The 15,287-nt window shown below is 41.6% G+C and overlaps 1 protein-coding gene across 1 annotated transcript in view; it reads left to right on the top strand.

Moving 5' to 3' along the window:
• Positions 1-15,287, top strand: part of IL17RC (interleukin 17 receptor C) — a 96,175-nt gene that overhangs the window by 43,199 nt on the left and 37,689 nt on the right. The window lies entirely within an intron of this gene.

Here is a 15,287-nt window from a genome sequence, read left to right as displayed (position 1 = left end):
TTTTATTTTTTTTTGCAGTGCATATTAGGATAACATACAGCCATGTGGTACCCCAAAGGCATTCCACTTGCGTAGTTCAAAACATAGGTAACAATGGGGTATATAGGAACAGTACACAATTTTTTATTTTTAAATACAAGAGGATCAAGTTTGGAGCATGCTAGGTAGGTATGTATAGAAGTCACGAGTTTATATATAGTGAACATGCTAGTCAAACTAAGAACAACTGGCTATGCTATAAAGCGATGTGGAACAGTGGGGAGGCAGTGTCAGCACCGCTTAAAATGGAAAATAAATGGATGATGGTTGCTTATTACAGGCTGAGTCTTAGGTTGTATTATGCGATGTACTGGCTCTATGTGTTGTGAGTAACGGTTTCCCTGCAGGTTATGGGTAGAAATTAGAGATATCCGCGTAAAACATGGGCTTAAGCTTAACGCAAAAATGATAATTACGGACATCTAGGTGTAGCAGAGCATGCTGGCCTCAATCTGCAGTGCAGGCTATATTAGATTATTCAGGCAGTTTATGTCAATTGGAAAAAATAAAAATAACTAGGTAGGCTTGTCTTAATTCACAAGAACATTACATTTCTAACCAAGGTAAATACTAATACTTAGTCAAGCAGGCTAAAGCATGTCTTAATGCGTTGTTTGTGTTGCGTGATCATAATAAGCTTAGCAGTAGGTCATTAAGGACAACAATTGAAAGTATAACGTGTCATGGATTAAAAATTAAGAAATAAAAGAAAACGAGAGGAGCAAGTTAAGGAGAGCTGCGTGTCTGCTTTCAGTCCCTTTCAGCCCATGCCGGTTCGTGGCAATTTGTCTTCAGGGGTGGGAAGGCAGAAGGTTTCGGTGCAGCAATTGGGGGGCGAGGACCCCCTCCAGCCCCAGGCTCTTGCGGAGGGTGGCATCTTCAGACCACTGACTCAAGGGCTCTGAGAGTTCGAGGCATTCCCATGTCGGGTGCAGGTGGAGCCGGTGTTCCTTCGCCGCCTGCGGCGGGCAGTCCCCCTGCAGGGTGGTTGATGCTGCGGAGGCAATTTCCTCACGGCCCTCGGCCTGGGCGGGCTGTGTGTTGATGTGGCTAGCTTGGGGACAATTGCTTTGCCCAGAATGGGGCACCTCTTCCCCCCCGTTCCCAGCTCCTTTCTTGTTGTTCCGTCTGCTCTTGCTGTGGTACCTTTCTCTTTTCCCCGTGGGTACAGTTCAGCTTGCTCGTACCTGTCGGGGTGTGCGAGTTTGCCTGCGGTGCTTGCAGCCAGTTGTTTAGTCTGTGCCAGAATCGGGCAAAAGCTGCTTCTAGACGCAGCTGTACATCGCTGTGGATCTCTGTCTCAGGTATGCAGTTTGGCTCGCATGTCGTGCTTGTCGCCGCCATTTTGGGTACGCCATGTGTTCGGCTGCCCTTGTGCTGCGGTTTGTCGAGTTGTGGGTGCAGCTTGTGACCGCCCCTCCTGTCGCTTGGTGTGGACCGTGATGACCCCAATCGGTCCGGAGGGGGGGGGTAGATGGTGGTAACCCTGAGGGATCTGTGCCCAGGTCAGTCAGCGCTGGGAGCGGCCGTCTCCCCGCTGCTCGATCTCCGGTAGGCCTCAGGGTATGTTGTCGGGTCCCCGGGGGGTTACAGGCTTGTTTTCGGTATCGGGAAATTCCCCCGGGTGTCCCAGTCATGGTAGCTTCACTCCAGTGCGCGGCTGTGCCGATTTTTAGGCGATTTTCCCCTGGAAAGTGCATAATAGAGCGGGAGCTGAAGTTCAGCACAACCGTTCAGCCTGGATGCTAGGCTCCGCCCCATTTTAAAATTTTTAGAACCATAAAAAGGCATGTAAAAAAAACTAAAATATTTTGTTAGCACTCTTGTTATGTTAAGATGATGTAAGGAATATATAAGTTGTGTCTGCTTTTGCATGATTTTTGTGCTAGCGAAAAAAGGCATTAAAAAAACCCAGGGGGGCGGGGCCTGACAGGGGGGCGGGGCCTGACTGCCATGCTGGGCAGACGTTTCACATGAGCTCCAGGCTACCTTGTCCAAAATGAGGATTTCTGCCCAAAAACGCGATGACAAACCATACCAAGTCGTCAGACTACCCTCTGTGGCGGTACCAGAGCCTGATACAAGAGACAATAGCGACCTGCAAATGGTCACAAAACCGGAGAGCAGGATGACCGACCTGCGGTCTGGCGAACCCTGGAGAAACAGCTGATCTCATATTCGGGAGCGCCTGGAACGCGGAGGTAGTCACCACACAGAGCCCCATGACCCCCCCCCCCTTGGACCGGTCCGGGAGGCAACCTTGCGAAGACAAGCGCAACCACTTTGCAGCCTCCCAAAGCGGGAAACACAGCGTCATATCCAATATGGCGGACGCCATGTGCACAGCACAACCAAGACCCCAGAACTCGCTCGACATAATCTTTGAGGAATTCTGGGCAAAACTACACCGAGCATTGCAAGAGCCCTCCTTGTCAACGCCGGGCTCTAACGCACCACATGAAAGGCCTCTGAGCACTCAGCCCACTCCAACGGCTAGGGCTCCAAGCCGGCGACACCTCCATAAACAACCCCATACCGGGAAACATAAGACAGAGCCGGCGAGACCACCAACATTCAAGCGGAGGGGAGGGCAGACAAAGACACAGGGCCATCGACTACCTCCAGCCCAAGCACATGCTAACACAACCACGAGGCGAGCAGCTACCCGACACCGACCTGAGGCACGGGCCACTGCAACGAGACTCCCCCAGCACGCGGAGGCCACGGTCCTACAGGAAAATCCAAGGAGACCGGTCTCAAAACTCCTGCAGAGGAATGGAAGCGGCAATACAACGCCCACAAGCTGACCCACAGCACGAAAGCACTCCGCAGACGCTGCACTTACACCTCTGGCAGATACCCCAGACCTCCAGCCCAAGACAGGTAAACCCAGCCCGGCACACAGATCGGGAGGCACTATACTCACCAGTCAACACCCCCCCACATGGCTCAGGGGCTCTAAGCTTCCTCGCACCGGGGAGACTGCACAAGCTGAAACTACCATCACTGGGGGCATCCATCTAGCCACAACAAGGCAAATGCCCATTCAATGTTTCAATGTTTGACTTTGTTTTCTGGACTGCTCGCACGGGGGATCACAGGGGGTATTATCAGTAGTCCATCGATTGAATGCTGAGTATACCTATGCTTAGACTAGCCCAGTTTTAAGCGAATATTATACTTTTATGTTATTTTCTTTATTTTAGTGCAATCTTACTAATATGCTGTTTAGCAGTTAGGTTCCACGAGTTATGTTTAATCTTTGCCCCACAAACACTGATAGAGGCATAGAGCACCTGCTATATTAATGCCATGCACTTTGAAACCCTTATTTTCTCTCACGCCTGACCATGTTTAATATGTATCTAAATATAAAACTGTGCACATATACACATAGCGCACCCAGTAACCACAGTGCATTGGAGTCTCCCCTGCTGTCAGCTAGGCGGGTAACTCGGGAGTCTGGCTAATCTCTAAAATGTTGTCTTTGTTTAACCTTAAAAATGTGCAATGCAGCCTGTTTATAATTTTTACGTTTATATTGCCTTCATCGTTGTTGTGGTCGTGACTTAAATATGAATATTAATCTCTTAATACATAATAATTAAGCAATATGGAACAACATTAATATTTTTATAGTTCATGGTATTATGGTCGAATATGTGGATAGAAAATACACAAAACGTTGTAATATTAAATGTATATTTAATATAACTATAATAAATAAACAGATGCTAGCAGAATGTCAATTTACCACAATAATTATACAATACAAATATAACTATAATAAATAAACAGATGCTAGCAGAATGTCAATTTACCACAATAATTATACAATACAAAACTACATAAAAAGGTTACTAAATGTTTTACAAAAGGCTATTACAATTGCTAAATGTTACAATGGATTTATATTACTTACAAGGCCCCAGCCCTTTGGCTGGGGTAAGTCAGAGCTGGTACTACATCTTAGGTCCAGTCAGGTACAGGTAAAAAGAGACAGAGTTTCTCCTACATCTGGTTTTTATTCAGTCTAAGTAGGCTGGCCTGTGATGTCACTGCCAGAAGCACATGTCTTCCTACACACTGCCCCTAGTGGTGCCTCCAAAGCATTACACTAAATATGCTTTATTTATGATGTAAAGTCATTAATTAATCGATACCATTACAAACCACCCTTTGACTTATGTCATAAAACAAGCATTTATAAAACCAGTACATTTTGAATCTTCCCCATTTTAACACTACCTGCCCTACAACAAAACCCACCTTTTGAAGAACGATACCCATTTACCCATTAATTATTACCCATTCACATTGTATTTCTTATATAAATGTTCACCATTGAGCACATGCATTACCAGTTGAGAAACCTTGGCCTAAAGTAGGCACATACCCACCCTTATAATAATGAACAACTCAAACCATGTTTTATTAGATTAACCAATGATATTGTGTTCATGTGAGGATGTGTTTTGGAGCTTAATATAGTATTAGACACCACAAACTCATAACACCTATGAATCATGGCACCGACCGACTCGATTTCTGTAGCCTCTGGCTGGTCTGTGTGCCTGGAATTTTCACAAACATTAGTCCTGGAAACTGGATACTCTATTCTTCGACAGTCTCATAGAACATACGCATAGAGACAGGGATGAATGAAATAATTTGAGCAAACAAGGACGTAGGATTTTTGTATTTACAGTTCATGTGTGCAGGGACTTCTGTGTGTTTGTGGTCAATTGTCACAGTATCCTGCTCTGGCTGTATTATTTTTCCTACTCCCATCACTCGCAGCTTCAGTATTTCTTCTAATAACAGTTCATGTGATCAAGGACTTTTGTGTGTTTGTGGTCACATTGTTTTGTTTTTTCTTTCTTTAACCACCTTGACGTAACAGTTTCCTGCTCCTGATGCATTTTGTTCCGACTCTCACCACTCTTAGCTGCAAATTTTTTTTATCTCCTTACAGCAACAGTTGAGCACAGTGTCCAGTGCTTCTTCTTAAAATATCCTTGCTTGAAAGTTCTTGAATGAAAACACAGGCAATGACGAACACAAACATAAATGGCAAATAACTGTGCCAATCATCACAAGTACCATTTGATTGTGGTGTCTTAACCATATTTTTCCCTATGGCGTTTGGATAAATACCTACACACCTCTCTTCACATCCAGCACACTCCTGATTCAGAGATAAACACAATATCACTGCTGTATCTACCAATTTAACCCAAACACTCGTTATTACTGCTGCATTTACCAATTTAATCTAAACACTCGTTATCACTGCTGTATTTACCAATTTAATCTAAACACTCGTTATCACTGCTGTATTTAACCAATTTATTCTAAACATTAACCAAAACAATTACATTCCTATTTACCACCCTTCTATTTAAACATGTATAGATAACCCAAAATGCCTACTTTCTCTTATCCCTCTTATCACTCTTCCGTTTTTTGTTTGTTTGTTTTTTTAACTGCAACCACTCATGCACTTTACACAGACACAAATCAAGCACCTACTGGACAATGGGGTTCCCTCGTTAGAGCCCTCCCACCCCAGTTTGGTTTACACAAAAATACCCCCTGGTCCCTATGGGTCAATTCCCCCCTTTCCCAGGCAAGCATACATACATACAACAATAATACATAAGGGTTTCAATTGCAATACAATCACTAGAAATAAGAGAATAGTATGCACAAAATCATAGCATAGACATGTTAAATAGACAATAAAATAAAACATTCAATAGCTCATCAAAGGTCAACATTTAGACACTGGTCTCCATCTGATATTCTATCTGTGTTCCAATGTCCACCTCTGGTTTCTGCTACATCTGAAAAGGTTAGAAAACAGATCAGGATTACTTTCCTAGTCACTTATAGCGTATACTGCAAATATTTTACTTAGAATATGTATATATATATACACACACAGACATGTAAACACATTCCTTCAGCTTTTCATTTTAAAGACAATTTTTTCAACAAGATTACTTTCTTAATTTTTTTTTTTTTTTTTTTTACAAGGCTCTTAAAAAACAATAAGCTAATAGCTGCTTTCTGCATCTTCTCTGCAATTCAGGAAACACATTTCTAGCCAACCTAAACATGTTTAATAACTCTCCACCCTTTGGTTAAATTATAGAGGAGTGAACCACAACACCTCTTCCGCCTCTGAAAGGATATAGGTCAATATGTCTCAAAGTTCAACACTTCTGACAGCTATGAGTGACTCCCTATTAATTTCTAGCCTTTCCACGGACATGCTTGCACCTCGCGGCTAAGGGCCTGCACAACTAACCATCCTGTGATGGCAGTGGCTTTCCGCATGGGGGTGACCGCCCCCGCAAAATTATAGAGGAGCAAACATACAGCAGCCTCTTTTCCGGCTCGATTAAAGGTTCTGGGCCAATATGTCTGCAATTTAACCAGTACACTCACGTATCACTTATTGTATATTTCCTGGTCTCTCAGGAATTTCTATTAAATAGCGTATCCCCTTCCCAGGGCAATATACAACAAAAACTAGTCACCAAGGGTCTCTATGGTCATGATAGGCCACCCTACCACTAGTGTAATACGCCCTTTTTAAAATATATTTCCTGGTCTCTCAGAGATTTTGCCTATCCCTTTCCCAGAGCAATATATATAAACAATTACAAATAAGTTACAAAACGCTACTTATAAGTAATACAGGGTTTCAAATAATATAATAATACAGGATAGAACTGCACAACAACTATTGGGTATGCTCCCCCTTATCCGGACACGTTTAAATACCCCCTAGCTCAGGTTCCCCACCCGCTACTGTAACTAAAATCACAGCCCACGTTATGGAGGTTCACCCGCTAGGCAGATACACCCTAATTCAAAGCATGGAAATATTAAAATCAGTTATAGATGGCTTCTAAAATAATATAAATCTTAATCTGAGCCCATACACTTACTTTGTTAAAAATGCTAACTTGTTAAAATATTCAGACTAAATAGGACAAAGGAATTATTTTACCATTTTTTCAGTTCATTTGTTACCAGTTCCTGAAATTCCATCATATGTCCAGTAATTCCTTAGTCCTGGATAATAAAGCTGAAAAACACTCCACAAATTGATTAGTTTAGGGAATTACATTTACAAAATAATGCATCCTTTACTATGCAGTTTATTTTCTCATACAGGTAAGACCACCCGCCCCCAACAAGGACAAATTCTCCCCCAGCTGTAACTGAAAAGGATGGTCTCTTACCTCACCAACCATCCCCCAAACATGTGCTTCACTGTTTTGACTAGGATATACACTACATGTTCACACAACTGTTAAATTAAAAAGGTGGTCTTTCCTTCATGAGTCATAATCATATATATATATATATATATATATATATATATATATCCATACTAATATTCTATGTATACGCTCACATAAATCTAATATTCGCTCAATCTGCTTTACTAAACTTATCTTTTCTTAACTACTAATTTAATTAGTTTAGTCCAAATATCTTTTCAACTAAACAAATCCTTGAATGCCAAACAAATGTAAATGTGTACACAAACAAACAGGGTCCAGTAACCAGCAATAAAAACCTGATGAACAGGTTTAGTGAAAAGTATTTTTCTATGCAAATGGTATTCACACCATGTGGTCAATGGTGGATTGAAACCCACATGGTCAGACAAAAAGTAAAATAGTTTTATTTGTATTTATTTTTTCTATATAAAAATGACCAAAGATTGGTAAAACGTAACAAGCAACACAATAATTCATCACTATGTTCTACAACAAGAGATACCTTAAAAACAAATATCTAATCCCTATCTACTATCTGCATTCATTCAATTAAAACCAAATCATCATTCATTCATCATTACGTATACAGACAGACAATTTACTGTATGATTTAAGCAAAATGCATAACATTTATATTTTCCCCAATATTCAAGCATAATCCTGTTCACAGCGCCATATGTTGTGGTCGTGACTTAAATATGAATATTAATCTCTTAATACATAATAATTAAGCAATATGGAACAACATTAATATTTTTATAGTTCATGGTATTATGGTCGAATATGTGGATAGAAAATACACAAAACGTTGTAATATTAAATGTATATTTAATATAACTATAATAAATAAACAGATGCTAGCAGAATGTCAATTTACCACAATAATTATACAATACAAATATAACTATAATAAATAAACAGATGCTAGCAGAATGTCAATTTACCACAATAATTATACAATACAAAACTACATAAAAAGGTTACTAAATGTTTTACAAAAGGCTATTACAATTGCTAAATGTTACAATGGATTTATATTACTTACAAGGCCCCAGCCCTTTGGCTGGGGTAAGTCAGAGCTGGTACTACATCTTAGGTCCAGTCAGGTACAGGTAAAAAGAGACAGAGTTTCTCCTACATCTGGTTTTTATTCAGTCTAAGTAGGCTGGCCTGTGATGTCACTGCCAGAAGCACATGTCTTCCTACACACTGCCCCTAGTGGTGCCTCCAAAGCATTACACTAAATATGCTTTATTTATGATGTAAAGTCATTAATTAATCGATACCATTACAATCGTTAACAAAATGGTCCGATGCCTAAATATCATGCCGACAGATTACTGACATGATGGACGCCGTATCTACTTAAGCTGCAGTGACGTTAACAATTGTCTTAAACCAGTTAGGCAGTGTTTAATAACCTTTAATCACTAGGATACACGTTAGAACCATGGTATGTGTACTGTAATTCGCTTAAAGACCCCATCGTGACTCCACACAGTAGACATGCTAAGCTAGCCTGCACTAAGCTTATTCAACGTTTGATGAACGACTTGTTGCAACATGTGGCAGAAAAAAACACAATACAATAAAAGTAATTAATGTTAGCCCATGCTAATGCTATGGAATCTCAGTAAGATTGCTTCTCATACTTCTCTCACCACCAGTGTATTTTAGATAAAGGGGGGTTATTTTTTTATTCCTGTTTCTGCCCTATTAGGCTTGTGAGAATTTTGGTAAACTATTATTGTTTATGATCTATGCTTTGTGCCTGTTTTTGTGTCACTTTATGTATTACTGTTATTTTTTGCTTGAACCTAGTATTGGTTTATTAAACCAGGTTAGTTATTACTTGTGATTTCTGGTGTACATTCTCTTTCTTATTTTTTTGATAATAAACATTTATTGAATCTTATATGAAGTCTAAAAATATATTTAAAATACGACAAAAAAAAAGGGAGCAGACTCTTGTCCACAAAATAACCCTTGGGGCTAGACGAACTATTGCCACAGCTTGGCTCTCTCCTGCAGGGCCGGAGATTTCGGGAGTGATATCTAGGATTCGAGACTGCCGACTGATGGATGATCTGACAGCACGAGTGAAGGGGACGACGGAGAAATTCATAAAACTTTGGGAGCCCTGGGATAATAGTTTAGCAGGATCTACGTAGACGGACCATATACATCAGTATGATGGGGTTTGGGGGGCCCTGGGGTTTTTTCCGTCCCGCGCTGGCCCAGGCTGGTCGTCCCGCTCTTGCCGCGTCCCGGTTCCGCCGCCTCGCCCCTTTTCTCTCTTCTCTCTATCTGGACTTTTTCCTTTTCTCCTTCTTCTTCGACCACCCTTATTTCTCGGTTCTCGAGCGATGGGGGTGGGTCTCTCTTTATAACATAGGTCTAATTCTATCTTATTCCTTATTTTGCCTGCCTTACCAACATCTCCTCAGGTGCGATCGGTGTGATAAGGGAAGGTGGAGACCTGGTATTATCCGGTTCCCTTTCCTACTAAGCCCCTTAGGGGACGACTTAGAATTGCCTGAGACTTATAAACAACCTTCATTGAGAGCCAGTTGACTTAGATGACCTAAACGGGGAAGCCAGGGGTGGTTTTGCATTTGCTATCAGTTCGCTTCTCGAATCACCACCGTTAGCTACTACCCACTTGACACGTAGCTTTATGTGCTTGTGCCTCCTGTCGAATCGAACACCGGGGACTTAAACCAAAACATATTAGAATGATACCGAATCCCCGATGGGAGGCGGGTGGAATGGAATTTAGGGATAGGCGTGTCTTGTAGACAGATATCGATTAAGATGGCTTCTGGTTAAGAATGCTCTTTTACGCTCAGGCTTCTGCGCAGGCCACACGGTCATATTGTTCCTGTTTTGACAATTACGGGCAAGAGTAGGGAATTTAAATACTGATGCCATATAAAAAACACAAAATCCTCGATGGGGGGCAAGTTGTATAGCATTTACAAGGGGGCTTGTAATATGGGCCTATTTTCATTATTACGTTCACAAAACTGTTCTTTTGTACTTTGGCTTCTGCGCAAGCCTTCGAATTGTCTAATTCTTGCCTTACCTATCGTGTGCAAAAATAAAGAATTAAAAAAAATAAAAAATACGACAAAAAAAAACTTGTACAATAATACAATTGCATACTACTAAGTAATATAGCAAAAAAAGAGACTGTGTCAATTAATGAAATATAAGGTAAAATAGAAATATACCAAAGAAATAGAATTAAAAAGCTGAAAAAAAAAAAAAAAAAAACGAGAGTGGAATGGCAGAAAAAAACAGAGTACTGAAAAAAAAAAAAAAAAAAAGGTTCCCCCTATTCCACTCTAATTTTTATTTTTCCAGATTTTTTTATTCTATTTTTATAGTATATTTCTATTTTACCTTATATTTCATCAGTCTCTTTTTTTGCTATATTACTTAGTAGTGTGCACACTCAGTATAGCAATAATTATTATTGTACAAGGTTTTTTTTGTAATTGTATTTTACATATATTTTTAGACTTCATATAAGATTCAATAAATGTTTATATGTTTATTATCAACATGTGATTAGACTGTATTTTTTGCGCTACCTTAACCATTTTCAGTGTTACCTTGTCTTGTACTAGAAAGTGTAGGGATACTTTCTTCTAAAGGAGCAGCATTAAAAGGCACCTCTTTCACATTGTTCACAGACACACCCTATATTAAGTGTATACATATATTTTTTTCCTATGCAATTCTATTTCTTTGGATCATTCATTACAACATTGGGAGTATACTTGCTTTGAACAGTTTACACGTAGACCAGAGAAGTTCACACTCTCTTGGTTCTTATCATATTTTTAAAAAAGCTCTGCCTATTGCTGGTGGTTGGGGCCGTGAAGGGGAAGTGGGCGGGTGGGGGGGGGAGGGAACACAATATGTTCCCCTGTTTATTTTAAAATGGCCAAAAGCAGTTGATAATTATCGTGCTTAATGTTATTTAATATACAAATTTTTTAATAAAAAATGTAAAACCAGCAGAGCCGTACGCAGTTATGCTAAAAATCATATAAATAATTTTAACGCTCTACTAACGAATGCAATTTTTTTTTTTTTTGTGTTACCTTTACGTCATGCTTTTTACCAGTCTACCTTGTGTAACCAAAGAGATTAACAGGCAGTTCTTCTTAATGAATGACTAATAATTATGTGTTTTTTATATGGGCACGGTAATTATTAATTGGTAAAATAAGCTTGCCTTTGTTTTAAACTGATGAGCAATTAGTTTATCATTTTTAAATAAATATCTAGCTCAACTTGCTCAATATTAACTTTATTATCATGTAATAAAAAAGTGTGTACAGATCTATGATAAGGAAAAATAGGTCTGCTTATTGCAACACATATCTGTATCTGTATGACAATAAAGACAATTAATGTGCTAAACAAAGTGTTTATTTTTTGCTGAACACAAAAAAGATAAAGTTACATAATCCTTATACACACATTGATGCACAGCTACAGGAGAAGTATTACTTCTAAGGCAGCATAGGGGGCTCCTTAGGGCCTCAGTACAGACAGGGGCCTGGCGTTCGGGCATAAGACTAAATAATACAAATTGCATCCATAACCCTGAAATCAAGATTACATAGCAGCATAGGACTAGTTAAATAGGAACGCCCTGCACTTATGATTCTTACAGGTTTATTTTCTGAAGTGAGAATTGCTTGGATATTTAAATTTAATTCAATGTGAATTTTAAAATGTAGGCCAAAATAGCCAAATGTCCTTAAATTTGAAATTCACATTCAAATTCTCACTTTTGTGAATAGCCCTGTAAAACTCCCATAATCCTCTGCACGCTGTAGGTAACCTCTTCACTACCAAGCGGTTTGAGAAATAACCACCACCGGAATCAAAGTATTTTGGTTGTCATGGAAAGTAATTTTTTATTTCAATAGGTACATATAGCAAATTAATTCATAGAAACATAAATGGAGTATAATAAATATACTGATAAGAGTGATCTAGGTAATATATAGATACAGCCCCATGTCTATTGTATATGTTGCCACATTACAATGACATTGCCCATAACATTACATCTATGTTGCCTCTGGACGCACACAAATACACACGCATACACACACATACAGTCACTTATGCATCTATGCATATATACTGATACTCACACACATATACACACTCTGATACATATACACAAACACACTGATGCCCAGAGATGCACAGACACACACATATTGACAGACACACACACCTGTGGGTATGTCTTGCGTTGTGTACCTGTGTATGTGCCTAAGAGTGTGTGTCTGATAGTGAGTATCCTTTTGTGTCTGTGATTGTAAATATATGGGAAGGCACTGTAACTGTGTTTGGAATGCATATCTGGTGTCTATGTGTGTTTGTATATCAATGTGTCTGTGAGCAGTGCATTTCAGTGTCCGCGAATATATGTGCAGGGCTGCTTGCTATGTGTTGTGTATATGAGGGGGCTGCCATGTGTCTGTTGTGCTTATGGTGAGGTTCTGGTGTATGTTTCTAAAGGATTAATTGTGTGTAGGAGGTTTACTGTGGCAGGGGGACTGTGTGTGTGCTGAGTGTCAGAGGGGTGAGTGTGGCAGGGTAACTGTGTGGGAGTTATTGTAGGCGGGGTGAATAAGACAGGATGACATTGTGGGTGTGTGTGAATGAGACACGGTTACTGTGTGGGGTCATTGTGGGAGGAAGTAAATGAGACAGGGTGAATGTGTGTAGGGTAGATGTTTCTCTGTCCAGCCTCCCCAAACAGTGCAGTATTTTTTTTCTAATGTTACTGTGGCCCTTGTCCTGCTTACTTTTTGAACCTAGGTTTTTAGATTGCCCAGTGGTTTCCCTGGTGGGCTGTCAGGCTGATCTGTACCTCCGGCTCGGTGCAGACCCCTGTGAATGCACCTTCCCAGTTTTTGACCAGGAACAGGGCCGGATTAACATAGGGGCTGATGGAGCTGCAGCTCCAGGCCCAGGCCCATGGAATAGGCCCATTTAAAAAAAAAAAAAAAAATTTTTTTTTTTTTTTTACACACTACTCTTAGGTTTGCCACCTGACTGGTGATAAATGGAGATTACTCTGCAATACCAGCACCGGCCAGTAGGGTTCACTGTGTGTGGAGAAAGGCAGGGATAGGAAGTAACAGCATATCCCTCTCTGCCTATCTCTACTCACTGATCCGTGGGGGAGCAGCTACACAGCACAGAGAGTCCAGACAGCAGCTCCCAGCCTGCAGACACAGACTACAGCTCAGGGAAGTGAGGGAGGATTGGAAAGGCAGAAGGGAGACATGGGGACACTGAGACACTAGAGGACACATGGGGACACTGAGACACTAGGGGACACATGTGGACCCTGAGACACTAGGGGACACTGAGACACTAGGGGACATATAGGGGGACACTGAGGCACTAGGGGACACAGACACTAGGGGACACTGAGACACTAGGACACATGGGCAGAGTAAGTGATGAGAACCGCACTCAGTCCCAACGGCCAAGGGTGCTCCAGAGCAGGACCAGCAATCCCAGTACAATAATCCAAGAAGAAAAAACTCACAGGCACTCCAACTTCAAGCCGCAGGCAGATTTATTATGACAGAATGCAACGCAACGTTTCGACTGGAAAGGTCTTTTTCAAGCTGGCTTGAAAAAGACCTTTCCGGTCGAAACGTTGCGTTGCATTCTGTCATAATAAATCTTCCTGCGGCTTGAAGTTGGAGTGCCTGTGAGTTTTTTCTACTAGGACACATGGGGACACAGACACTCAGAGACCGGGAAACACTGAGACACTTGGGGACACTGGAAAACATGGGGACACTGAGACACTAGGGGACACTGGGACACATTTGGATGCTGAGACACATGGGGACGCTGTGAGACATGGGGACATTGGGAGACACCGAGACATTGGGACATGGAGACACTATGTCCCAATTTCTCCCAGTATCCCCATGTCCCTCATCCAGTGTCGCTAGTGTCTCAGTGTCCCCAAGTCTCCCAGTGTCTGTGTCCACTGTCTCTCAGTGTGCCTAGTGTCCCCATGTGTCCCAGTGTCCCTATATGTCCCAGTGTCCCCATGTCTATGTCCACAACTGACCCCATGTCTCCCAGTGTCCCCAAGTGTCTGTCTCCCAGCCAGTGTCCCCTAGTCTCCCAGTTTCCCCTAGTCTCCCAGTGTCCCCTAGTCTCCCAGTCTCTGTGTCCCTAGTGTCTTAGTGTCCCCAAATGTTTCAGTGTCCCCATGTCTCCCAGTGTCTGTGTTCCTAGTGTCACAGTGTGCCTAGTGTCCCCATGTCTCCCAGTGTCCCTATATGTCCCAGTGTCCCCATGTCTATGTCCACAACTGTTCCCATGTCTCCCAGTGTCCCCAAGTGTCTGTCTCCCAGCCAGTGTCCCCTAGTCTCCCAGTGTCCCCTAGTCTCCCAGTGTCTGTGTTCCCATGTCTCTGTGTCCCTAGTGTCTTAGTGTCCCCAAATGTTTCAGTGTGCCCATTTCTCCCAGTTTCCCTAAATGTCTCAGTGTCCCCATGTCTCCCAGTGTCCCCATGTCTCTCAGTATCCCCATGTCTCTCAGTGTCCCCGGGTCTCTCAGTGTCCCCATGTCTCACTGTGTCCCCAGTATCCTAGTGACATGGGGACACACTGAGACATTGGAACACTGGGAGAAATGGGGACACTGAGACACTGGGAGACTAGGGGACTGGGCAACATGGGGACACTGACACTGTGATACATAGGGACACTGAGACACTGGGTGACTTGCGAGACTGAGACACTGTGAGCAATCCATCTATACAGCAGAATCAAACTGTGAGTAGTTTGTTGGTGATTTTACAGAATTTTCTCTGATGTCACTCCTTGTGATTATACAAATGATTAAGGCTGGTATTTTTTTTCCAAGAAAGGTGGC

Source organism: Pelobates fuscus, chromosome 7 (genome assembly GCF_036172605.1).
Source record: "Pelobates fuscus isolate aPelFus1 chromosome 7, aPelFus1.pri, whole genome shotgun sequence".
Taxonomy (NCBI): Eukaryota; Metazoa; Chordata; class Amphibia; order Anura; family Pelobatidae; genus Pelobates; species Pelobates fuscus.
Note: the sequence above shows the minus strand (reverse complement) of the source record. Positions and strands in the feature narration are given on the sequence as shown.